At 48.9% G+C, this 26,443-nt stretch overlaps 1 protein-coding gene across 8 annotated transcripts in view; it reads right to left on the reverse strand.

The window, feature by feature from the left end:
* EXD3 (exonuclease 3'-5' domain containing 3) overlaps positions 1-26,443 on the reverse strand; it is a 302,313-nt gene that overhangs the window by 211,690 nt on the left and 64,180 nt on the right. The window lies entirely within an intron of this gene.

The raw sequence follows: 26,443 nt of genomic DNA on the forward strand, positions 1-26,443 counted from the left end.
ATTCAGCTGGTATTTCACATCCATTACCCTTCACCATCCCAGAGTTATTCACCATCCTGGTATTTCTGAACCCAGTGTTTAGGAATATTTCCTCTTAAAAGCAGTGACGTCTTTGATATCTGGTTCTATTTAATTCACAATCATTTACTTATGAAACCATGACTCAAAATATTCTGAATGAAAACCTTCTAATGCATCAACAGTTTAAATGTGAGGAATGAATTCACAAATCTGAATGAGTTCTCCACCACCACTCCCCGCACCTTCAGCACCCCTCCTCTTACATTCTCGTAACACCAAGAGAACAATGTTAAACAGAAAGGGAAGCACCCTCTCCATCACCTTCATGTTCCACAGCTCCTAAATAGCTCATTCCCAACTGCTAGATTTCTTGCTGAGTATCGCATCTCACTTCATATTTCAGGTCACAAAAAGCTCCTTCAGCTGTGAAAAGCTCCACCTCGTCCAGCTGACCTCTGGAGCGCTGCACTTCTAACATATTTTAAGTAGCGAGCTGAACACTGGTCCAGCCAAGTGAGCGATAGCGTTCCCATTATCCCCAGTCTCTGGGAAACACCAGCCAAACTAAAAATGCCGCATTTACAATTCATAAGATAATATTTTCTCTCGTCTCTGGCTGCTTGGAAATCCTCAACTCTCCAAGCTCTGGCTCTTCTCAGCTACTGCCTTGCCTTCCAAAATAGAAAAGGCTCATTTTACACCAAAACAGAAGAAAATCCAGATCCCTATTCCCTACAAAATTATCAACGAAGAGGCAGCTTCAGCCCATGTGTGTGTGCCTGCCGGCAGGCGCTCTCCTCTTGGCTTGGCTCCCAAAGAAATGCATACACAGACAGAATAAAAGCTCGAACACAATCCAGCATGGAACCCAATCTGCTGTAAATCCGCGCGGCAGTGACTGCAGGGAGCGAGCTGGAATGACATAGGAAATGAGAGCAGGTAGGAGAGCAGTGGCTCACTCCAGATACAGCCAATAATTCAACTCATTAAAGAGCTTTCTAAACCTCAATCAACAAAACAAGCCCTTTCCTTATGAGACTTTTCCTACCTTACCTCCCTGTAGCTGAAATCTGAGCTCACCGTTATTTCAATATGCACAGATAGCCTCGTCAGGCAATTTTAAATGACTCCGTATGTCAGCAGCCGGTCACTGTGCCAGCATGGGGACACAGGGATCAGTCTTCCCTCTTCCCCAAACCCTGGAAACGAAGGCGCCCACACCGTAACTCCTACTTGGTTCATGCAGTGCAGGGATGGGACAAGGGGAACAGTTTTCAGCTGAAAAAGGGGAGATTGAGATGAGGTCTTAGAAAGAAATGCCTTCCTGTGAGGGTGGGGAGGCCCTGGTTGCCCAGAGAAGCGGTGGCTGCCCCATCCCTGGAGGTGTTCGAGGCCAGGTTGGATGGGGCTTGGAGCCTCTGATCCAGTGAGAGGTGTCCCTGCCCATGGCAGGGGATGGAACTGGAAGGGCTTTGAAGTCCCTTCCAACCTAAACTGTTCCATCATTCTGTGACTCTTTGGCACAGATAATGAAGCAATCGCATAACTCTTATGATCATATTGGAATACCAGATAGGATGCTGCTCATCCACAGCTGAGAAGGAACCAGAGAAGCAGCAGGAAACTAGTGTTGGGATATCTGAGGAGAAAGAACAAGACCTTCTGAGGAGTTTCGTAAGCCCTGCAGAACAAATCTGGAGAGCAGATGATTGCTCAACACAGAACAGGGAGAGGAAGAAACACAATGGAAGGAAGAACAAAGCAAAAGAACTGAAAACCAAATGGTCATAACTGAACCACAAACGCATCTGGGCCAAACTCAGAACAGGAACAGGAAAATTCTGGAGCCACCTCCAACCATAGCAGTAGAAGCAAGAATGAGCAATTACGAAGATACAGGTATGAAACCCATGACAGAACATTGCCTGCAAATGTTCACAGAGGCCAGAAAATGCCATCCCGTGTCACGCCAAGAACACCCAGGGTTTCCACTTCTGAAGAAATGTTAAATGCTGTAGAGACTCCAAGAGCTGCCCAGCTATTAGCAAGGGTCATTCAATGAGCAAAACGAACAGAAGAAGGATGACGCCAAGTACAACAGCATAAAAAAACCCAGTGCAGCAACAGGAGTGCACCAGCTCGCTATGCTGCCAGCTGTGAGCAGCCAAAGGTGGCCAGGTCCTCCATGCTGGTGAGGACAGACGTGCCCCGAGCAGCTGATCCCATCCATCTCCTAGATCAAGATTGAAGAGGAAGCTCTCAGTCGCACACTGATCCCTCACAGCTCCAGATAGGGGGCTGCAGACCATAAAACATCCAGCAGAGCTTCACTGAAACAAGGTAGAGTAGTTTGGTGAAGATCTCAAAAAGACTTGTCTGCAGCTGCTCCATCACAACACAACCAACCTCGGTTTCTTCATCAGGCATCTCCCCTGTTCCTATGTGACTGTTCTAAGAATTCTGACAGTAACCGATATTCTTTCAATGTTTTTCATTCTGAGAACGGATTTCCTCTGCCCTGAATCTGGTACCAAAATTGGAGGAGATGGTAAATCAAATCTTTTCCAGTTCTCAATATCTGTGGTTACGTTTCAAAACCATGCAAACCACAAGGCTTACATTTTTCAGTTAGAAAAGTGCCTTTGAGGAAAGCCATAAAGTGCTTTCTGTTCATTCTCTCCTTTCCCTTTGTGCAGACATCACTCAGAACCTGCTGTGAGCCCAACAAAAGCGGTGCCCCCGGGCTGCTGAGGTAAAGCCGTGGTTTTGCGATTGCATCCTTGCAAAATTCTGCTGCATTATTCACTGGTTCTGCTGAAACGCTCTGGCAGGAGAAACCTGCTCGTGGGCTCAGGCTCCTTTCGTTCTCAGATGGGGAAAGTGAGACATCCAAACCCAGAGGACAAATTCACCAATGAAAACATCTCTCAACACTTTTCCTTTGTGTCAAAAGCCAATAAATGCCCTACGGCCCGAGCCCTGGAAGAACTGCAGTCAATTAATTAACTGAATCACAGAACCACAGAACGGTTTGGGTTGGAAGGGACCACAAAGCCCATCCAGTCCCACCCCCTGCCATGGGCAGGGACACCTCCCACTGGATCAGGGGCTCCAAGTCCCATCCAACCTGGCCTCAAACCCCTCCAGGGATGGGGCAGCCACCCCTGCTCTGGGCAACCTGAAGTTTAGTGTGCCTTCTGACCCAATAAATCCCAGAAATCTCTCCTCTGTGAGAACTCCTGGTAACTCAACAAGCCTTTGATATATTTTTCTGAAAGGAAAATGAAGGTTAACGGTATATCTGTGTCAGCAAAACTGGAGCCAGTGCGTTCACACTGAAAAAACAGAATGTATAAATGCACAGACAATGCGGAAACTGGGGTGGGTGGGGAGCAGAGCCACTTGGACAGCTCCTGTCCCAGCAGCACGATGGGTACACCCAGTGCTGGGTAATTTACATCACATCTGGAACCAGGCTGGATGGGGCTTGGAGCAACCTGATCCAGTGGGAGGTGTCCCTGCCCACGGCAGGGGGTGAAACTGGATGGGCTTTAAGGTTCCTTCCAACCCAAATTGTTCCATGATTCTGGGTCTCGGTAACGATGCAGCGTGCAGGGATGGCACGCAGACAGGAATTAATGGCCACCAACCAAACCGGATATGATGGAGATTAATCACTTCTTTAAAAACCAGTTCGGAAGATGCTATCGCACCAGCGCTTGGTCCAGCCCCACCCTCCCTCGTGCTGGAGAGTTGCCTTCAAGAGATGCTGAACACACTGAGAGCAACAGGAGCAGGAGGCCAGGCCTTGACAAACCTAGAGACAAACCTGGGAAATGTCAGAAATCCTGTGGATGAGGGACCTCCCACGGCCCCTGAGCACCCTTGTGACACACGTGACCCAGAGCCGGGACCTTGGGGCAACTTCTTGCTTAGGACAGTTTCTTCCGGAGTAACAGCCATGCTCCCATCGCAGGTGTACCCAGTTAAAATAAATACACCCTCGCAGCAGGGCTAATGGAACTCTTTCCTTGGCTACCGAGGGAGAGAAGAGCACAGGGTGCTGGTGCCACAGAAGGTGCAAAAGATGGAGGGGGTCACATTTTTTCTCAGCCGGTCAGAACTCGATAGACGCAATGTCCTAAGAAGCGTCTTTGTGGGCATTGCTGCTCCCTCCCCCTCGCACCAACCCGTTCTCCATTTCTTATTGAGAACACGTGTTCTAAATAACATTTAATGGCATTGCCGTAATTTGCCTGTATTTTTCCAAGCAGTGCCAAGGATCATATTGCCTGCTGCACCCCCAGTGAACCACAGCCTCTGCTCGCCTTGTGTCCACCCCAATACAGGCTGAGGCAGCCGCTGGGTTCTGCACATCCAAGGTCACTTTTTTCCCCTGTCCGCATTCAATTCACTTGCTCGATATAAAAGTCCCAAAGGATTTTCTTTAATAGACACGGCCCTGTGCCCATTTGGAGGGAAGAGGTGAATAAAAATCTGGTTTTCCCCATAAAGAATCAAAACCCAAACAACTTAGCAAGCAGCCAAGAAGGCAGAGCTCCAAGCCACCGAGGAGGCATGGTAAGGAGACGAGTACCAAAGCAAGGGCTTTAGCAACCGCTGTGCCTGTCCTGTGTTCTCCCCGCACCTCCTTGCCCCACAGCCCATGTTGCTGCAGTGAGGGCTGGGTGCAGTGCTGAGTGGGGCTGCAGAGCCGGTGTGGACTTGTCCCGTGGAGGTGGGCAGCTGTGGATGCTGCTGGAGCACTGAGGACCTGCTGTCCGTGGCACTTCTCCTCAAATTCGAGCTCCACAAAGGTCCTCTTGGGTGAGGATGTGAGCGTGGAGCTGTGCAGGCAAGGCACCCTGTGCATCAATTATCTAATGAGCGTCCATGGCACCTTCTGATCAGATCTGCCAGTTCACCTGAACCAAGCATGTCCACAGCTCTTGGACATCTTGTCATTACCAGTCAAATTGCCAACATTAGTTCAAAGTGTCAAGTGTTGAGTTCTGCACTTGGCACACACCAAGCCCGCGCAATGCTCCAGGACTGGGGAAGAGCAGCTGGAAAGCTGCCTAGAGGAAAAGGACCTGGGGGTGCTGGTCGACAGAGGCTGAACATAAGCCAGCGGTGGCCCAGGTGGCCAAGAAGGACAACAGCATCTTGGGTTGTATCAGAAACAGCGTGGCCAGCAGGACCAAAAGTGATTGTGCCCCTAGACTCAGCTTTAGTGAGGTCACAGCTTGAATCCTGTGTTCAGTTTTGGGGCCCTCACTGCAGAAGAACACTGAGGGGCAAAAGTGCATTCAGAGAAGGGGAACAGAGCTGGGAAAGATGCTGGAGTATAAGTGTTATGAGAGGTGGATGAAGGAGCTGGGATTGTTTAGTCTGAAGAAGAAGAGGCCGAAGGGAGACTTCATCACTGTCTGAAACTGCCTGGAAGGAGGTTGTAGCAAGGTGGGTGCTGGTGTCTTCTCCCAAGTGACCGGCAATAGGATGAGAGGAAATGGCCTCAAGTTGCACCAGGGCAGGTTCAGATTGGACATCAGGAAAAATGTCTTCATGGAAAGGGTCCTCTGGCACAGGCAGAGGCTGCCCAGGGAGGGGGTGGAGTCCCCATCCCTGGAGGTGTTTAAAAGAAGGGGAGATGAGGTGCTCAGGGTTTAGTAGTGGACAGGTCCAGTTGGACTTAATGATCTCAAAGGTCTTTTCAACCAAAAGTTTCTATGAAAGGGAGATTGATTTTTTCAGGAATATCACCCCCATTCCGTAACACCGTCACCAGGATGAACTTCCAAGGCATCCTTCTCCACCCCTGCATGTTCTTCAAATGTAAAGTAGCACCATCCTGGGGATGGGGAGGATTTCACTCACAAGAGCACCCACTCCTATTTCAGATGCAACTGCACCAAGAAGGTCAAAGGCTCTTTAATGCTTTCTCATGGCAGAGTCCGTGCCTTAGGAAAACCAGGTATTTCCAGGAATGCTATCACTTCCAAGAACACTATGACTCAGGAGCAACCACTCGGTGATTCATCCCAATCTCCATCGACTGCAGTGATGAGATTCCCACTGAGAATAAAAGCACCCCAGAGCTACTGGCTCGCAGGGAAGCGTCTCCTGAACCAGAGTCTGCAGACAGGCAGTGGAATGAGCCGGACAATTTAAATGTTAATTACATCCCACCATTGAATCCTCCAGTGCAAAATTTACAAGAGGATCGGATGTCACAAAACTATTTCATTCCAGAAACAATAAATCGCTTTGCTTTAGCACAGCTTCTAGGGTTCCAAAATTCACTCGCCGTGCCCAGCGACCATTCCTGAGCTGCTTCTCCTGCAAAAGACAAATATGCTTTTGAAACGTATAACAATGTGGCTTTAGCTGAAGTCAAACAACAAGGAAATGAAGATGGAGAAGGTATTCTTTATAAGGTACGTCTGGCTCGCTCCTGCCTTTGCCTCCATCTCCAAGTTGAGCTGCTGCTTCCTAATGGGCAGAGCTTTGAATGGCACCACACAGACCCTTCAAATCTCCAAAGGGAAGGAGCCGCAGTCTTCAATCCTCCATATACCACACACCTCCTCTGTAATTTAACATTAAAGATTAAGCCCTCAGGAAGGTTTGTGAGTCTCTGCTCACCAGAGGAAAAGCATTCATTACTTCTTCCTGTAGTTCTTCATTCACATGCTTGGATTCACCTTCTGCACTAGCACAGTCTGGGGAGTGACTGCATCAGACAGGAGGGGGAAAAAGAGGAGGAAAACACCTCAAATTCCTCACTTGTAATCACCTGATTACGAATATCAGCTCATTTTCAGTAGCCAGAATCTTTGTTTAGTATGAATGATTCCTTATTTCTCCGTTTGTCAACCAGCTGTGACAGTTCTGATACGTAAGAGCCCTGCAATGCCCTTATCCAACAGTCACCTTCCCTCACAGGCCAGAAGAGAGGAGTCCACGGGCCATGGTTGAGCTTCCCTGAAGTTTCTGTACAACAGATCAAGTATCCCATGGCTGGAATAGCTACTGGCCAAATGCTCCTAGACTACTGTCAGGTTTGGTGTCATGACTGCTTCCCTGGGGAGCTCCACCGTCCTCCGGGGAAGAACTTTCTCCTAATGTCCAACCTAACCTTCCCCTGGTGCATCTTCCTGCCATTCCCTCAGGTCCTGTCATTGGTCACCAGAGAGAGGAGCTCAGCACCTGCTCCTCCTCCTCCACTTGTGAAGCAGCAGTAAAGTGCTATGAGATCCCCCCTCAGTCTCCTCTTGTGAACAGACCAAGTGCCTTGAACTGCTCCTCATACAACCTCCCCTCTAGATCCCTCATCAGCTTTGTAGCCCTAGATTCTTCTAGAGAAAAGCTGGAACTCCCCGGGTGCCATTAGCTAAGCCCACCCTATCCAGGGATCACTATGTTGTGCCATACCTCGGTCTATACTGCTGATTACATCGTTATCAGAAAGTCAAAATGCAGAGCTCAAACAGAAACACAGCAGGAGAATGGCAGAACAACACCTCGAAACTGGAGAGGAGACAGGGAGTGAAGAGCAGTGGGCAGAGTAAGAGTGCACTGAAAGCAATGCAAGTTTGCCTAGAAAAAGAATCTGGTTTCAATGGCAGTAAAAGTCAAAAATGGCAAAAGAGATCCTGTCCATTCTGAGAAATTCGAGTTATGAAAACATCCCAGGAAACCTCACCGTTTCGCTAACACACGCTCTGGTTCTCAGTGAGTCAGAAGTTCACATTCTTCTAGTGCAGCCTCCCAACTGAAAACAATCCCCACACTTCAAGCAAAAGAATAATAAAGAGCACATATGCTTCTGATAAAACAATCCTTACAAATAACCAGGGCTTTTGTTTTCATAATGGCTAAAATTCATCATTTCCTCCCCAAAAAACACAGATCAAACGAATTGCACTCTCATTAAAAGGAAAGGCTGGCTTGGCCGTGTAGAACGGCCAATAACATTTCCCTCTTATTTTCTCAGTGCTTTTTGTCAATGAAGACAGAGGAGCAGTGCCCACCAGACAGCGTGGCGTGAGGCCAGCGGGCTGGGCAAAACTCCACCCTGGGGACACCAAACAGGCACCATCCTCTCGCCAACACCACATCACCCCACAGCCGCTCACACTCCTTTCCTGCTTAGCATATCCAGACACCTCTACCACAGCAGCACCAGGAATGGAGAATCATAGAATGGTTTGGGTTCGAAGGGACCTCAAAGCTCATCCAGTCCCACCCCCCTGCCATGGGCAGGGACACCTCCCACTGGATCAGGGGCTCCAAGCCCCATCCAACCTGGCCTTGAACCCCTCCAGGGATGGGGCAGCCACCACTGCTCTGGGCAACCTGGGCCAGGATGTCCACATACTCACAGCAAAATATTTCTTTCTAAGATCTCATCTCAATCTCCCCTCTTCCAACTGAAAACCATCCCCCCTCATCCTATCCCTGCCCTCCTTGATCAAAAGCATCTCCCCAGCTTTCCTGGAGCCCCGTTCAGTACTAGAAGCTGCTCTAAAGTCTCCCTGGAGCCTTCTCTTCTCCATGCTGAACAACTCCAACTCTCCCAGCCTGTCCTCATACAGGAGGTGCTTCAGCCCTCAGATCATCTTCGTGTCCTTCTCTGAACTCACTCCAACAGCTCCATGTCTTTCCTGGGCTGAGGACTCCAGAACTGGATGCAGGGCTCCAGGTAGGGTCTCAACAGAGTGGAGCAGAGATGGAGAATCTCTTCCCTTGACCTTTTGGTCCTACTGCTCCAGATGTAGCCCAGGATACGGTTTGTTTCTGAGCTGTGAGTGTTCTTCGTTGAGCTTCTCATCCAGCAACACCACTAAGTCTTTTTTGGCATTGCACACAGCACATGAGCAGAAGTTATCCTTAGATCTGGTCCTAACTAAGAAATAAAGACAAAACCTAATGAAGAAGTCATCCAGCTTTGGTACAACCCTCACACAGCACCCAACGTGACCCCCTCTCTGGGAGTAGAAACAGCCCTTCCCCTTGCACGGTGGTGAAGAAAAGCATCGCTCGTCGTTGGTCTGAACACACATGTGAGTCACCGCCTAAACCAAAGCCAGTTTTGGATACTTTCAATACAGCCTGGCTTGACAAGGAGACGTGTTTATTTTCACATGTGGCAGTTCTAAATATACTTACTAAGAAGTTGCTTTCTAGGCAGGTAATGAAATCCAAATTAATAAATGCCTATAAATATAACCATCGTTAACCTTTTGTAAGTAATTGGCAATACTTTTAATGGCTTCCACATCTGTTATATTGGCTACAATCTCATTATGAGGAGTTATTAAGCACCAGGATGACAAAACAATCCCTGGCACAGGAGAACTTGGAGCTGTGGATGGATGGGAGCTGGGGCCCACACTGGAGGGGAGGATAAAAGAAGCATGGCCAGCAGGGCAACAGTGAGGATTATGCTCCTCTACTTTGCTCTCATACTCTCATGAGACCCCACCTGGAGTCCTGTGTCCAATTCGGGAATCTCCAATGTAAGAAGGAGATGGAACTCTTGGAACACATCCAGAGGAGGCCACAAAGATGATCCAAGGGCTGGAGCACCTCCTGTATAAGGACAGGCTGAGGGAGTTGGGGTTGTTCAGCCTGGAGAAGAGAAGGCTGTGGGGAGACCTTAGAGCAGCTTCCAGTACTGAAAGGGGCTCCAGGAAAGCTGGGGAGGGGCTCTGGATCAGGGAGGGCAGGGATAGGATGAATGCCTTTAAATTGGAATGGGGAGGGTTTAGATTATATATGAGGAAGAAATTCTTCAGAATGAGGGTGGGGAGGCCCTGGTTGCCCAGAGCAGTGGTGGCTGCCCCATCCCTGGAGGTGTTCCAGGCCAGGTTGGATGGGGCTTGGAGCAACCGGATCAAGCGGGAGGTGTCCCTGCCCATGGCAGGAGAGTTGGAATTAGATGATTGTTATGGTCCTTTCCAACCCTAACCATTTTATGATTCTACTCTATTTTCACTGTCACGCACAGAGAGTCAATTGAAGACTCTGAGCTCAGTGTGTCCCTGTCCTGCCAAACCCATGGCTTGTGTTCATGTGGTCAAGCCTATTGAAACAAAAGTTTCATCATAAAATATTTTTCCCCCAAAACTTCAGCCAAGCTATTCTTCCTCACTTGAGCCAACAGCTCCCTGCACGTTTGCAGTGATAAGGAGAAATGGGTTTTGTTCCCACAAAACATCTCAGTGTTGAGGAGGGCAGGGTGAGGAGCAAGCCAGCACGCTCCCAGAGCACGGCCAGCACTCCCGACTGTGGAATGAGCCATTCCTCATGCGCCTGTCTCCCCACCTCCACCAGCCCAGGAGCAGGAGGGATCTGTCACAGCCAGGGGAGACTCCGTGTCCCTACCCTGAGCTAATGGCATTTCCATGGAAGTGGAAATCTAGGAGTTTAAAAACAAAGTTTAAAACAGCACTCTAGAAAACTAAAAATTTCTTCCTTCAAGTTGTTCAGTCCTCCAACAGTGAAGAGAAAACTGCTGTTGTCCATGACACAAGGGGGAATGTCCTATGTGTGTCCTTATTTTCTGGCTGCTTAGTACTGGGACTGTCAGGAAGAGCAGCAGGAGCTGGTCTAGGGTCTGATCGGCCGATTCAGAAAGAGGAATCAGATGCAGAGTACTATCATAAAGCTAAAAAGATTTTTTCCCTCCCCTCCAGACAACTCTGGAAATCCCCAAGTTCTAAACCCTAGAACCTTTCACTGTCTCTCCTAAGTAGTTTCCCATGAACAAACCCGACTTCAAGGATTTCAGATCAGACACAAAATCTGTTTCCAACTGTGGCTGGATAACCCCAAAGAAATCTGTATGTTGGACCTGAGAAACACAGCTTGAGCTTGGAGAATCTGTCAGCTTTTCTGCTGGCATCTCAGCAGCAGAGCAAAACAACCCCTTCAGCGAGCAGGAATTCACTTTTTTTGTTGTTTTTACACCAGCTGAGGTCGGTCAGATCCCTGAAGATACGCAATCAGGTTCAAGGAAACTCTGTAAATATCCAAATGTGAATTAAACTGTCTTTCAAACCAGAAGTTCATAGAATGTTGAAACAGAACCTTTCACACATTGACAGTTCTTGCTGTTAGTGAAGCTTTCAGATGGTGTTTAGACACACGTTACAATGCACAGCTAAATGCATTTGGTTCACTTCCAGTACCCGCACACAGGGGCTCAGCCCTTCACCTGAGAAAGTCCATGGATTTTAGCCCTTCCCAATGGATTTCAGCCAAAGTTTCAAACCTAAACTTCTCCTGGTAGGAATGACTCCATGGATGAAATTGTCACCCAATGAGGTTGACACAAAAATTTCCATACCCATCAATTAATGAAGTGTTTTGCTTGGCTGGGTCCACGCCTCAGCTTTTCAATCCAGTTTCTAAATTAAGCTTAATTTCTGCTAAATTAGGAGAGTTCCACCTAAGTCAGGGTTCCTGGGAGCTTTCTATAAAGTTGTGCCATGACAGGCTTTACCGACACATTCAAAAGACTCTAAATCTCATGTCCCATAGGAGTGATGATGGACACAGCTTCTTCAGCAAAGCAAATAAAGGTGCAACTGAACTTTCCCACGGGAGCACAGGGCTGCAGCTCACCTGGGGAGGGGAAACTGCTGGAAAATATTGTTCCACACTGCTGGAAAACTCTGACAAGTTCCGCTGAAGAGACTCCAGAGCTACCTGGAGGGGGAGCGGGAGCGCCCATCATTAACAGAGATCCCCTTCTGGCATTCTTTCCATGGAGTTTGGGACATCGTGTTTCATAAAATCTGCCTTTGTAGATCTCAAATACTGAACCGTTTCTACTGGTAGAAACCAGTGGGGGAAAACAAGGCTGCAGCACCTCCAGGGCTCCTGGCACTTTCTCTTACTGGAGTCGGGCTGTTGAACCAGCTCCAATTCATTTCTTAGCATGCAGATGGACTGGCAAAAGCTGTAAAAACTCTAATTAATGGTGGGTATTAGAGGTGAGATAAGTGTCTTGCAGCTACAACTGAAACTAACTTTGCCAGCAAGGAAAAAGCCCACAGCTTCTATTGTCCAATGCTTGACAAAGGTGGAATCACAGGAGGGAGAACCAACTATTGGAAGAAGGCTATGGAATTTAAGGACATTTTATATTTTGCCACTTATTTCTTTTATTAAGTATGTACTTTCAAATTCCCAGCTTTCCAGTATCTGTGTGAGAACTCCTCTTCATAAACTCTATCCAACACATTACATTAAAACATTAAATCTTCCCCACTATTTAAAAAACAACCCCAAAAAGCCTAAGCTTGCAGCGGATTTCGGTTGTCTCCTCCTCAGCCCACGGGTAATGTCAGACATAACAGATCCGCTGGGAGGGAAGGTACAGAATGGTGAAACAAAATCCTCTGTAGGTTTCTCTCTGTGAATTTGTGCATGTGTGGGAATGACACACAAATGCTTCTCCTTTCTTTTGAGTTCCACATCTTCAGTTGGAGCACTGGGGAATAAGAGGAAGACAACACTCACTAACCTGCCAGCAGGATTCCACCTCTTGCTTTTAGATGCTGAGCAACGGTGTTCTTTGCCCTCTGTGCTCCTCCCTTTGCCATTCCTCCATGGCACAGGTAACCAGTGATCCAGGCCAGCTTACGTATGATGGAATTAAGACTTGAGCAAACAACATGGACAAGACCCATTTGTCCAGGCTGAATCCAGGAGCACTGCTGATTGCTCCCAAATCTGCCCCAGGTACTTAATCAGCTCCTTCCATGGACAAAGCTCTCCAGGTCACCTTTAAGTGACTGCAAAACAGTCAAATGCTGTTCCAGAAGCCGGCTGGCTCCAATCATTCTGCTCTAGGACGCATGCTTTGAGCCCCTGATCCAGTGGCAGGTGTCCCTGCCCATGGCAGGGGTGGCACTGGGCGGGCTTTGAGGTCCCTTCCAACCCAAACCACTCTATGATTCTATGATTAAACACAGCATGACTTGCCCCGTACTGTGCTGCTGCAGACTACAGAGCTTGCCTTGGATCGGTGATCCTCGTATGAGCTACAAGGCCAAATCAAAGACATCGCTATTAACTAAGATAGAAGTAGTGATGACTTATTGACTTGGCAAATTTATAGGTGCAACCTCTTTGAGAGGTCCTACACTTGACTTGGGAAGTGGCAGCTCTTGGGAGGTGAAGTGCCAGAGAAAGGGCACCTGTCAGCTCAGCAGCAAAGCATCCAAGGGGACCGGCTGGTTTCCATGGCAACGGGAGGGTACGGCAGCTGCCTGGTTACCGGGATGACTGACGCACATCTCAAACAATCGTTCTCTTCCTGTCCGTGTGACATAAGAAAAACAGGATGTCGAGAGGTGTTTTCATCTGAACGAGCAAGATAAGCGAGCTCACCCATGTTTCTCAAAGTATGGGATTTAACGAACAAGATATTATAGATTCGCTGTGGAAAGAAAAATTGAACGGCTGCGCTGTCAAATGTGATTAAATCATGCATGGAAAGATCCTTGCCCTCCGAACCCACGGGAAAAAGTTGAGGAGTTGTCACATGAGCCATGAATACCAACAGAAAGGCTTTTCAGCGCAAGATACCAAGTTACACTGCTGAACCCAAACTGAGAAAACCAGCTCAGTGTGCGGCATCCTGCCGGCTCCCCAAGCCAGATCCAGCCCAGGGTACAGGGAACCAGGGTGCTGCAGCACTCCTACTGCTGGACTGGGAGGTCAGACAGGATTAAAAGGTGGTTTATGATGATAGGGACCATTTTATGGGCGTTTCTTTGGCCCACAGCCTTCCCTTCAACCCGAGCACTCATGGCAGGCACTTTGGAGCACCCCTTCTCATCACAGTAACACCAGGGAGGGAATTTGAGACCCACCCAGACCATACAGCAGAGGACAGTGCTGCACGTACTGCTGTCCACTAACCAACCTGTCATGGTCTAGCCCCATCACACACTGAGCTTGAAGTGGAAAACCAGCTCATGTCCAAAAAGCAGAACAATGTTGTTCCGAGGTGGCTTCAGAGCAGGAGAAGGCACCAGCACTCCCACCCAAACTCCTGTCACTCACACGCATGTGTGATACCCCCAGCCAGAAACATCCAGATATGGACAAGCAATGCGTGAGCAGGAGCTGGCTGACCACGCCACTGGTGACCCAGCATCAACTCGTGCCTACTTTAATGCATCCCTCCTTTTCATTTGGGGAAAGGGAAAGACTCCCACAAGACAGAAGAAAGGATAAGGCCTAGTTAGAGACACATGTAAAAGGAAAACTGAAGAGAGGTAGAGCTTGGAGCACTGATTGTCAGCGACTGCCTTGCTGAGCTTGGCCTTCTGGGCTGTGAGTGCACATTGATGGCTTATGTTGAGCTTGTCACCACTCAGCATCCCCAGGCCAACTGTAACCTGGGCTGCATCAAAAGAAGCATGGCCAGCAGGGTGAGGGATGGATTCTGCCCCTCTGCTCCACTGTCATGAGACCCCACCTGGAGTCCTGTGTCCAAATCTGGAATCCCCAACAAAAGAAGGAGATAGAACTGTTGGAACGAGTCCAGAGGAGGCCACAAAGATGGTCCAAGAGCTGGAGCAACAATACTGGGGTTTATAGCACATCGGCCACCATGGACCTGTTGGAGCACATGGGTAAATAATAATGATGTAATAAGGGACATAAGAAGTCTTAAAATAGAAAATTAGATACTGAAGAGAAGGATAATAAACACATGGACTCTGTCATAAACAAGTGAGTGGCTCAGAGCAGAAGAAGGTAGATGGAGACAGCTCTGCAAGGAGAACACCATGGACTTGCTAGGGATTGAATATCCAAGTGCCTGGGCACTGCCACAACAGCTCATCCCAAATGGGATCATGTAGTGTGAGAGAGGTGGCTGAATGTCACGCTTTTCCTCAACGGGTCCTTGTGCTCCTGCAGCACCTCCTGCCCAGAAGCTGCAGCAGACTGAACAAGCCACGAGCCTACAGCTGGGTCACAGGGAAGACACTGCCCTTAGCTCTCTGGAAGCACCGAAGCAAACACATCACAAGGTCTGTACCAGCTTCCTTGGCAGTGCAAAACCGTCCCCAAGTTTGGCACAAAGCTGCCTAAACAACCTAACACCTTCCACGTGAGTTTGTGAGAGGCTGTCACCTACAACCCTTTGCCAGTGGTCGCCCTCCTTCACCACTACTTTCATATTTCAAAGAGATTTGAAATAATGACCTCTGAGATCCCCCTATAGGAATCGCACGCAGTCAAGGACGCATCAATCTCCCAAATGGAATCCTTCTATAATCTTCACTGTGACCACTTCAACACTTCCTTGCAAGTCAGGGATGCTGCCAAGACACCTCCACAGCAGCAGGGCTGTCATGAAGTGTCATAACAAGCTGCCAACAGCCAGTCTGGCTTCAAAGACAGCAGCCCCCCATGCTTGTATTTTACTCAGCAGGAGCTGGTTTCCTTGAAAAGCTGCACCTTGGGCCATACGCTGGTGTGCAAGGCAGGAGGCTGCTGCCCTTCTCATTCATCACACGAGCACTGGCCAGTGAATCTGTTTACCCCAAGCCTCCCAGCAAGAACAGGTGCCCGTTTCTGACCACCCTCATTTTTGCATCAGCATGGACCCATCTGAATCACAGAATCACTAGTTGGGAAAAGACCCACAGGATCATCAAGTCCAACCATCTGCTTCAAGAAACACTTCTGACTCATTCTAGTGTGGTATCTGCAGCTCTGGAGACCTGGTTTGCAGTCCCCAGCTGATGGCACATACCCTCTGGCGCATTAGGGGCCATGGGAATGCTCGATGTCCCCCACGAGCCACGTCTGCAGGTCTGCGCAGTCTTCTCTTGCCCACCAGGATTACAGTTGCACCATCCCAGCTTCTTCAGGTACCAAAGAACTACTGGTGATACCAGAAGACACGGGGTAAAACAGAGCTGCATAAGAAAGTGGATTTCTCCTCTCTGCAAGTTCTGTTTCCCCACTCGGGAAGCACACATTCCAAATATTTCCCCACATTTAAGTCAATAGCAAAGGAACAAAATGGAAACCCAGTCATTGTCTCTGGCTTGGCCGCCTTACAGATCGACTCCCAGCCTTTAATTCTAGGAAGTGAGCGACCGCGAAGTCTCTCGACAGCCAAAGGCCCCTCTGTCCCTCTGACTCCTTGTTTGTCTTGGAAGTGGCCAGGTTAACGCTGCCCCACTCAGCCTGTGAGGGAACGTGGGGCAGATCGAACGAGGGACAGACAGAGCGAGACAAAGACGGACAGAGAGACACTGCAAAGGATGAGAGACAAAGAGCGGCGGCAGGATGAAAGAGCATGGAATGAAGGCAGGACCCGGCCAAGCCAAACAAAGTTTTCCTTGAGTGATTACATCTGCCGGAGAGTCCCCAGCCTGCACTCTCCTTGCTGAGAAATTCTGCTCATTGTGTCTAGGACAGTTAAAAATCCCAAGAAAAGCTGCTCCGTAATCAGAAAAGCTCTGAACTGCCTGAACTTTTGTTATGCTGAATTACCGAGAGCTTGCTCCATCCTTCTGGAAGCAAAAGCTGTAAATTCCTTTACAGAAGATTTTTTGGAGGTAGAGGGAAAACTGGGCATAAATCTTAATTTCTTTTTCCCCCAAGTAAAAACAAACAATTTAGAGAAGTCCTTCTCCCTCCCAGTGTGTGGTAGCTCAGCACAAAGAGCATCCAGGAGAAAAGGAAAAGGGATACCTCATCAAATTAGGCAAAATTAAACAAGGTTAAGTGAACGATCTGTGGAGCCAAAGCCTCCGGTTCTGTAAGGATCCCCTGGAAGCCCACAGGGACAATGGCTGTTTCATCAGCACTGGAGCTGCTCGCTGCTCAGCTGATGGAGAGGATCGAGCAGCCAGGTAAGAGCACACATACATCCAGTGCCTGGGCCAAGGCAGGACCCACACCAGGCTGCCACAGGCAACTTCTTCTATACAGCAAAACGAAGACCTGCAAGCCAGAAAGAGATTAATATTGAGGAATTTTCGAGTTGGCTAAAAGAACTGGGATTGTGCCCTGATCAGACACACTCCTGCGTTATCCAAACACTCACTGGCTTCACATCGTGGGTCCAAGTCTTCTGTCTGATGCAAATCTCCTGGCAAATCTCCCTCATCTCCCAGACCTTTTCCCCAGCATTATTTCCTACCCTGCCACTCGCAGCAATAACCAGGAATGCCAGCACTGACAGGCATCTCTCTCCTCCATCACCCAAACAACTGCCTGCGTATATCCGGTCACCACACGTTTGTGTTTCCCAAATGCAAGGATCCGTTGTCAGAAAATGCTGCAAGGGCAAGGCTCAATGGTAAAAGACAAAAAGAACCCAGGGTGTGTGGAGGTGGCCCTCGTACCCCCAGTCGCAGCTCCACCCCATCACCGGTGCGAGGTACCCAGGAGGGAGGAAGCACGGCTGAGGAGGCACCCAACACGTCTGCCCCCCCAGAGCACCCACCCAAAGGTGCTTTGGCACCTGCTGTATTTGAAGTCCTTTGAAAAACTATGGGGCTGGATTTCAGCACTTTGTTGGTACCAAGACGTTTCACTCAGGCCAGCACGAGCGGCCCAAAAGCAAAGTGACTGGTCCTTGTCACACCTTCTCTTGCGTATCGCAGGTGAGTGCAGTTACACAGACCAACCTGAACCCCACGACTCCCCCAGCTCACGCAGGCTCCAGCCCTCGGCAGACCATTCCCAAGCCCGTCCCACACAGGCTGCCGGCAGAAAACTAACCCAGACAAAATACAGATCAGTTCCTGCTGGGCCAGTGAGTTGAACCAAGTTGGTGACGGGTCCAAGGTACCAGCACTGCAGCCGGGACTGGGTATGAGGGTGTGAGGGAGAAGGGCAGGGAGTGAGCCCTTCCCCTCACAGCCTCGGTTAAGCTACTCCAATGTCACCACTTCCATTCACTCCGTTCTGCCAAAACACGTCCCTCTATGTCCCCATAACACACAGAGATGCACAGGACTATACTATTAGACCTGCTTGGATGGGGCTTGGAGCCTCCTGATCCAGCAGGAGGTGTCCCTGCCCATGGCAGGGGGTGGAACTGGATGGGCTTTGAGATCCCCTCCAATCCAATCCATTCCATGATTCCACCAGCGTTTGTACAGATATTGTCAGCATTCTGACTCTGAACTAGAAAAAGCTGCAGTGCATTAGCCATGATTGGAGTTTTCCTACCTGTGTGATGTGGGCTTTTGTTTTACCCAGGTTATGGGATGTCTGGAGTCCTTAGCAGCCTTGCAGCCACATGTTCAGCTTTGAAAGATGCGGATAAGCAAGCGCAAGGTGTGGTGGACCTACTCATAGTAGACAGACAAGTAAGGATGGACGCATGAAGATATGGCAGATGATGTCTCCTGCTCACAAATAACTGTCATGAATTCACGGCATTGTCTTTTTGTATCCTGGATTGGCAGGGAGATGGCTGAATGAACAAATAGACCCTTTCTGCTTGTGGTTTCAAGGGTAATGCGGTTCCGTAAAGAAAGACAGAAGCATTTTGTTTTTATCAACTAAAACGTTAGAGCTCGATATACTAATAACTTATTTCATAGCCTTAATTATATGGTAGTAATATACATTCTCCAGTGAACTGCAGGGTGGTAGGTGCAATGTTGAGCGTTATCCACTCCACCACACAAAACTTCAGCTCAAGAAGGTTTCAGCTCAAGGTAAAACTCACACAACAGTCACAAGACAGGATCTCCCAATCTGCTGCAGCACAGTATGGCAAGTCTAAAGCACGGCAGCACTTGGAGCAGGAGCTGCAAGCACTGCTGAAAGGATGCAAATGCACAGACAGGCATCAACATCATCCAGAATTATTTTTTAAAGTGTGTCTCATAGTAGCTTTAAAAGAGTATCCATAACCTTAAAACAGTATCTGTCTTTAAGATAGGCGGCCTTTCCAGGCAGAAGCTCCTCCTCTGCTCAGCTGTGCAGGAAGCACAACCACCTTTCCATAGACAGGATCATGCCCTTTAGAAACTCCAGCCCAATACCTACTAAACGGCACTTAGAGACTCACAGAGTCATGGGATGGTTTGGGTTGGCAGGGATGTCAAATCCCATCCAGTTCCAATCCATTGTCATGGGCAGGGACACCTCCCACTGGATCAGGGGCTCCAAGCCCCATCCAACCTGGCCTCGAACACCTCCAGGGATGGGGCAGCCACCACTGCTCTGGGCAACCTGGGCCAGGGCCTCCCCACCCTCACAGCAAAACATTTCTTCCGGAGATCTCATCTCAATCTCCCCTCTTGCAGCTTAAAATCATTCCCCCATATCCTCTCCCTGTACTTGCAGATCAAGAGCCCTTCCTCAGCTTTCCTGGAGCCTCTTTCAGTACTGGAAGCTGCTCTAAGGTCTCCCCAGAGCCTTCTCTTCTCCAGGCTGAACAACCACAACTCTCCCAGACTCTCCTTGTACGGGAGGTGCTCCAGCCCTTGGATTATCTTCACGGCCTCCTCTGGATTCACTTTTCAAACATCAAGGCTGAAGGAAATCATGGGGGACAGAAATATCAGAAGCTCCTAAGGGAATGGGTTACAACCACCCTGCTGCAGCACTGAGCAGAAGACTGTGCGGCCCCTCAGAGATGAGAAGCCTGCTCTGAGGCAGGGAGCAGAGGGAGCGATGGTGCTCTGGCCCCCAGCCCCTACCACTGGGCAGAAGGAATAAACGGCTTGATGGACAAGGAGCACGGTTTGAGAATATCTACTGCAACAATCTCAGTCTTCAAAACTGTGAAGGGTTCCCTAAAACCTGTGGTTTTCTGCTTATTTGTTTTTGTTTTAGTGGATACTGTGTGTTTCCAGTAACCGTTGACCAAAGTGGAACAGGAGTGTTCAACAATAATGTGCAAGAATCCATTATGAGTCATGGCAACCCATGTGCTTTTATGAAACAATAACACACCATCATAAAATAAAGCAGTGCCTTTTAATTGAATGATGTAAATTACCCTCCCACCTGCTGTGAATCTCCGTACGGAGAAAAAGCCGGCTGCATATTTACCAAGCTGTCTATCCCCGTCTCATTCCGAACTGGCCTAATGCCCTGGGGTTAGACTGTAGGACTCTGTCATCTCTTGCACTCGTATGACCTAAGAAAGGGAATGTGGCCTTTTTCCCACAAGCCCAGAGTGAGAACATCATAAAAGCTGAACTTTAGCCCCCTTTTTGGGCAGGCAGCACAATAGCAAGGAGGATGCTGTTACTCCCTGGAGGCTCTGCTGCTGAAAAACATCACCAAGCTCAAGTAAAAGGTCAGTAGTTAGGATTGCATCTCTTGTTTTCTTCAGTTTCCCTCCTCCGTCAAAGGCAGTTCAACATTCCTTGCACAGCCCCCCTCCCTCCTTCTGAGAAATGCAGGAAGGAAGTGCTTGCAAAATAGTTTAATTTAAAAGAAGGCACAATTGCACACACACAGCAAGCACTGCTTTGGGCTCAGAGCAGGACATTGCTGTTGCCTCACAGTTCCCACTAAAACACAAATGAGTCCCTGTGGTGGTGGACGCATTCCTCCCTCTCTGCACATACTGAGCCGGCGTTTTCACTCCCAACCCCTCACCTTGGGAGAGGACCTGCAGCTACATGCTGCAGTCAACCCCTTGCTCCCACCAAGCACCCACCACCTTGTGGGCTCTTCTCAAGCTGAAGAAAAGGACATCAGCCTCATCAACAAGGCTGTGGAGTCAGGGAAGGGAGGATGTCAACGCCTGGAGTCTCTCAAGGTGCTGCACAGTAACAGGCACCCAGAGGCACTGAAGTGGGCCTGGGCTGTAGGACACAGTTCCACCTCCAGTCTTTCTCATGACTACTGCTTGCTGGGTCTCACAGTATGGTTTTCCTCCAATGTCTGTCATCTGGACCTTGCTAGAGGTTGTGAAGGTGGTCTGGGACTGCTGGATTTAGCTGGATCTTTGTCTCCACTAGACAGATGTGAAAGAGTAGGCAGAAAAAACTCTTACACCATCCCTTTACACAAAGAGGAATGTAGAGACCAGCAGGCCATTAATGGAAAACAACTTTATTATTAATCAGTTTGTGTCCTAGGGCCAGACATCCAGCCTAAATACAACTCTTCTCCATCACACAGTGTTCTGCACCCCTGGGCAAACAGCGTTTACCACCACAAGCCTCTCTTGTTGACTTCTCAGAAGCTTTGGAAGTCCTGAGGACCTGAGCCACGAACCATGACAGCCCACATCAGAAGGGGCTTGCAAGTCCCTGCCTGCTTTCACTTCTTTGAGAATCACCAGCCCTCACAGCCACAGCCTCCTGAAATAAACACCTCTGCACCCGCGGCTCCTCCCGGCACGGCAGCACTTTGCCGCGGTGGTTTCAGCAGATCCGATCATATTACTGCTGTCCCGCGCTCCTTGCATTGCTGGGGAGATTGATTTCCAGTTGGCACTCTTGGACTTAAAAGGGACACTGTCTCTGTTGTTAACCCTTGCAGTCACAGTGCAGAATTAGGTTAATAAAACAAATAAGAGATCAGTGCACGTAGGAACTGAGCAGCGTGGTGCCAGCTGCCCATTAGAGTGGTGGCTCCTTCCTCGGAGCAGGATGCCCACAACGAGCAAAGGTAATCAGTTAATTTCTAGAAGGAAAGTAAGAAATGTTGCATGCTGCTAATGTGAGCATTTTCCCACGTGCACTCAAGCAGCTCACAAAGGGGAAGGTTAACACCTCACAGAACAGGGAACTGAGACTACCCAACATCACCAACTGTCTGGGGACTTCGGGTCCTCAGCAGAACCTGAAACTAGGTTGCTGAGCTTGGCATTTCTTCTTTTACAACAGACAACTTCAGTTGTCAGCATCTACCTTCAGCCTCGAAACTGGACGTTTCCGAGTTCCAGGTCATTGCCCCGGCCGGGAAAGTTTTGGGGTTGTTATATTTTTGTAAGCATACAGCAATTACTGCTGTTTGTTATCCTTCCCACCCCCTTAAGTTCTACTTGGACACTTCCCACTGGATCCAATTGTTCCAAGCCTCATCCAACCTGGCCTTGAACACCTCCAGGGATGGGGCAGCCACCCCTGCTCTGGGCAACCTGGGCCAGGGCCTCCCCACCCTCACAGCAAAACATTTCTTCCTATGATCTCACCTCAATCTCCCCTCTTTCTGCACCTCATTTCTCCCCCTCGTTTCCCTGTACCTGTCCTATTTCTGCACTCCCTGATCGAGATCCCTTCCCCAGCTCTCCTGTAGGCTGGAAACAAAAATACCTGTTAGCATTTCAGAAATACCTTTGGCCTTCAGATGAAATCTCTAATTCTGCATTCTGTAAAGACCTTAAATAAGATATAATTTCTATCCCACAGAGTACTGCAAAGGCATTTAAGGAGCTTAGTCCCTGCCCCATGCCTGCTGCAAGCCCAGACAAAGGACAATAAAGATGTGAAAAAGAGGAGAAGTAATGGAAGAACCACAGAAAGGCCCATCTGGATGGGCAGACAGGGCGCCAGTGCAGGTAGACAGCATGGAGCTGGGGATTCTTGTGCTTGGTGAGACTGTTAAGAGTCATGCACTGGCTTTTACATGATACAAAAGGATAAGAAGCATAAACTGTTCTACAAGATGTGTTACAAATCAACATGTCACATCAGCCAGGATGCAGATGGAGTCAGGGTAGGCAGATTTTGGTAGAACGCAATTTGCTTCTGGAAAGTCATCACCAATCACTTCCTTAACTCTGGCCTGAAAAACCTTGCCATTGAAAAAACACACTCCTTTCATACTAAATCTTACCCTCATATTCAAGTTTCATACCAGCCGATGTGCCTAGCAGAGGTGTGGGCTCAAACACACGAGAACAACCCAACATGGGCTGCATCAGTCTGAAACACGAGGGCAGCTGTGATGGCTGGGGGGCTGATGCCTTTCCATCCTCTTCTTCCATTCCCCAGGGCAAACCAGTCCTCTTGCTGCTGGACGCAAACTGCTAGGAGGTAGCTTTGAGGTATCTCAGGCCAAAGAACAACAGGATGGCTTTCAAAATACCTACTAGAAAATGCAGATTGTGAACATGGGAATGGAGACATGGTTCTACCAGTGTGGATGCTCACATCCAGGTAGACTAAGCTAAGTGCTCAGTCTTGCACATAAAGTATTCAGGTTGGATCATAGAATCATGGAATGGTTTGGGTTGGAAGGGACCTCAAAGCCCATCCAGTCCCACCCTCTGCCATAGGCAGGGACACCTCCCATTGGATCAGGGGCTCCAAGCCCCATCCAACCTGGCCTTGAACCCCTCCAGGGATGGGGCAGCCACCACTGCTCTGGGCAACCTGGCCCAGGGCCTCCCCACCCTCACAGTAAAACATTTCTTCCCAAGATCTCATCTCAGCCTCCCCTCTTTCAGCTCAAAACCATTTCCCTCATCTTATCCCTGCACTCCCTGATCAAGAGCCTCTCCCCAGTTTTCCTGGAGGCCCTTATAGGTGTATAAGAAAAATTAAGCCTTAAATATTGAAAAGCTGCTGCTCCATCAAGTTAGACTCTTGATATTCTGTCATTTCCAGTTGTGCAACAGGATTACAGAGTGATCTTGAGAGGTGTCTCAGTGATTGCTCATCATCTCCTAACAGCTCGGCTTCGCAGGCTTTTGCCATCAGAATCCAAATGAGATTTGGTGAGAATACTAAAACTACATTGAAAAAAAATAAAACCAAATAGCTATGTAAAGGAATGGTTCAAAAAGTGTTACATAGCAGACAGGTCTGAAAGTATTATCTAAATATTGTAATGCAGTGTTAAATTGAAACCAGAAACACGAGAAAAGGATGACAGTTCAGCTCTGAGCCTTTTCTTGGAGGGAGGCATAGAAATCTGTTCAGCAAAGGTGATTCATTTGAAGGTGAGAATTTCACCTTTGTTGTTTCCTCCTTCTTGAAGTCATCACAGATAGTGGTTGCCTTGTCACTGACCTGAAGACCTGACAGCACCTCTGGCTCTGTTGTGGCAGACAGCATCACTGCCGTGTCCAGACCAGAGAGCATCCCCAGTCCTTTCTTTGGCTTCACGCCCCACGGCAGCTTCTGTACTAAACAGCAACCCTTTTCCTTCTTTTTCCACTTTTGCCCTTTGTTCACTTGCACCTTCTAAGGAGAAGTTTTGTTTATTGAGCTACTTGACTGCCAAAGGGAGAGCCCCCGGGTGCTGTTGGGCACAGCCTACAGACCCCACCAGCTCGTGCAGCCGTTAGTGCTCGCGCTGCCTCCGTGGGGTTTATGTGCGACGTGTGTTTTTCCCGCCGCGCCGCCGTGATTGTTCGGCTGGGCTGGGTGATGGATGGTGGAGAAGGCTGTGTCTGGAAATGTGCTCCGGAGTCGACAGGAAGCCGAGGGGGCCTTTGCCAGCATTTCCTTCCTGTATACAAGGGGAGGAGAGAATGGGAAAAGCCTTGTCTGCCTCTTACCCTGAGAAAAGTGCTGCCCTTCCAACTGGATTACAGTAAAAATATTTTAATCGTTCACAAGATTATAATATCCTTCCTCTCTAAGTATAGCGACCCTGATAGCAAGGCTTAGATAATGAAAGGAACCGACAATGTCAAACGGAATAGGAGGGTACAGGAGGTTGGAGCAAGAGGCTGAACGAATTGAGGTCCAAACTGGAGGATCTCCATCCTCAACCAAGATATAAATCACCAGTGGATCACCTCTGTCTAACCCAGGATCTTGACTCCAAGACTATCCAGGAGTAAGTGCTTCAGCAGAAGCGCAAAATCCACACAACCAGCATGCTGGAAACGTGTCCCTCTGGACAGCTTCATCCCTGGGCCTGTTTAGAGAGTGAATCTGGACTCTAAGTGTAACAGTTCCTATCCCTATGAAAGATAACACTGCAATGAGCTGCTTGTAAATATCCTGACCACACAATCCACACATCTCTCCCAAACACTCAGGATGGTTTGTGTTGTGGAGGCTTTTCTTGAATGGCTTTTAACAAAGGCCCAGCCTCTAGGTCCTTCTGTGGATGATTGATGGATCTGCAATGGCATCCTGACATGCTACCATGGCTTGTTCCCAGTAATAAAAACATGTGTAGAGCATCATAGAATCATGGAATGGATTGGATTGAAAGGGACCTTAAAGCCCACCCCACTGCCATGTGCAGGGACACCTCCCACTGGATCTGGTTGCTCCAAGCCCCATCCAACCTGGCCTTGAACACCTCCAGGGATGAGGCAGCCACCCCTGCTCTGGGCAACCTGGGCCAGGGCCCCCCCACCCTCACAGCAAAACATTTCTTCCCAAGATCTCCTCTCAACCTCCCCTCTTTCACCAAAGAACAGATGTCACCAAAGGAGTTTTCTGAAAATTTCCAATTCTTACACACCTAGACTCAATCCCACACCCCCAGCGAGATCTTTAGTGTAGGGGGGTCTTCACAGCCCCAAACTCATCAACCTGCTCAGCTCTGGTGGCTGTCACAGCAAGAGCAGAGCACCAGGGAGGTGGCTGTGAGGACGCCTTTCCCTGCTGTCCCAGCAAGGGAATACCCTACTAATGCCCTTGGGCAGATTCTGTCTGAATTAGTTTGCCCAAGGGAGTCTGAAAAAGGGAAAGTCTTAGGACTCTTGACAACAAAAGACAAATGCCCAAACCTGTGAGCAGACAGCTCTCCTAACTGCCTCTGCCTCTGAAAAAGGAATGGAACAAAAAGACCTCACCCATTAACAAAGAGTGGGGAACAATGGAAACAGTCAAAAAATAGCACTCACGTCAGCACTAAGAATGTCCCTTTGCACATCCAAAAATGCCCCAGAGCCAAACGAGAGCCTGAGAGGCCATCAGACACCACTCTGGGCTCAGTCGCCTCCCAGATCCTTCTCCTGGGAAGAGTCACTGGGTGGCAGTGACCAAAGATGGGGATGGAAGAAAGGAAATCGATGGCAGGACTGAGCTAGAACAAGTAACAAATCCCTATCAAAGAATCACAGAATCACTGAGGTTGGAAAAGACCTCTAAGCTCATCCAGTCCAACCATCAGCCCAACCCTACAGTGCCAACTAAGACATGTCCCCAAGTGCCACATCTACACTTTTTTTGAACCCCTCCAAGGATGGAGACTCCCCCACTGCCCTGGGCAGCTTCTGCCAGGGCTTCACCACTCTTTCAGTAAAGAAATCTTTCCTAATATCCAGTCTAGCCCTCCCCTGGCACAACTTGAGGCTATTTCTTCCTGTCCTATTGCTTGTTACCTGGGAGAAGAGCTCAACACCCACCTCCCCACAACCTCCTTTCTGGGAGCTGCAGAGAGTGATTCCAGTCAAGATTCCATTCAACCTCTCCAGCTGGTACCCTGATACTGGAAGGCCACGGGCCACTGATGAATTGGCACGCGGGTGCACCGTCCA

This window comes from Phaenicophaeus curvirostris, chromosome 20 (genome assembly GCF_032191515.1).
Source record: "Phaenicophaeus curvirostris isolate KB17595 chromosome 20, BPBGC_Pcur_1.0, whole genome shotgun sequence".
Classification (NCBI taxonomy): domain Eukaryota; kingdom Metazoa; phylum Chordata; class Aves; order Cuculiformes; family Cuculidae; genus Phaenicophaeus; species Phaenicophaeus curvirostris.